This window comes from Pseudophryne corroboree, chromosome 5 (genome assembly GCF_028390025.1).
Source record: "Pseudophryne corroboree isolate aPseCor3 chromosome 5, aPseCor3.hap2, whole genome shotgun sequence".
NCBI classification, from domain to species: Eukaryota; Metazoa; Chordata; class Amphibia; order Anura; family Myobatrachidae; genus Pseudophryne; species Pseudophryne corroboree.
The window spans coordinates 58,453,086-58,453,863 of NC_086448.1; the positions used below are offsets into that span (position 1 = coordinate 58,453,086).

General features: G+C 39.6%; 1 pseudogene; it reads left to right on the forward strand.

The window, feature by feature from the left end:
* The first annotated feature begins 435 nt into the window (after window positions 1-435).
* Window positions 436-554, forward strand: LOC134929877 (5S ribosomal RNA; annotated as a pseudogene).
* The last annotated feature ends 224 nt before the right edge of the window (window positions 555-778 follow it).

Sequence of the window (778 nt, forward strand, 5' to 3'; positions counted from 1 at the left end):
GTTTCTTCCTCTGATATAAACTAACACTACACCTGACATCGAGCACGGATACATTTTTTTATTAATGTTGATGTAACAGAGAGTATTTTCCAACCAATGCTTTTTTGACAGGTAGATCCAGTCTGCAATAACAGATATCTTTTCCTTGGATTTTGTGTTCGTTTGTCACACATGCCTTAAATTGTAATAGGCTATTTTCCTTGTTTTGCCGCATGCTACGCACAGGAAAAACAGAGGCTTGCTGTCACTAACCCTTGTTGACCATATGATTTAACCTCCGCATACCCATGTGTTTGGGTTGCCAATGGGTGCAATGACGGTCAACTAATTATCCTTAACGGGTTAGATAAATGCATTTAAGAAAACTGGCACAATAATAAACATCCTTCATTTTGTTATATAACAGCTGCACTCGCTGCCCCTTTTCCATACGTAACCTACTACCATACCACACTGGATATGCCCAACCCCGTCTGATCTTGGAGGCAATACAGCGTTGGGCCTGGTCAGTACTTTAGTGGGAGACCACTTAGGAATACCAGGTGTTGTAGGTTACTGATGGAACTCAATTGCTGATTGCGCTGACTCCGCGGGAGGATGGGCATATGCTTGCCAGACACCAAATTACCACAGTAGTAATCCATCAATATGTTCGCAGATTTAGCTTTATGTGTGGCTTATAAAGTTTAGAGCCATTCATTCATTATTTCTTTTTTCTTTGATATTCTAATTGGTGTACCCAGTTTTTTTATATACATATACTATTAAAAGTTACGTT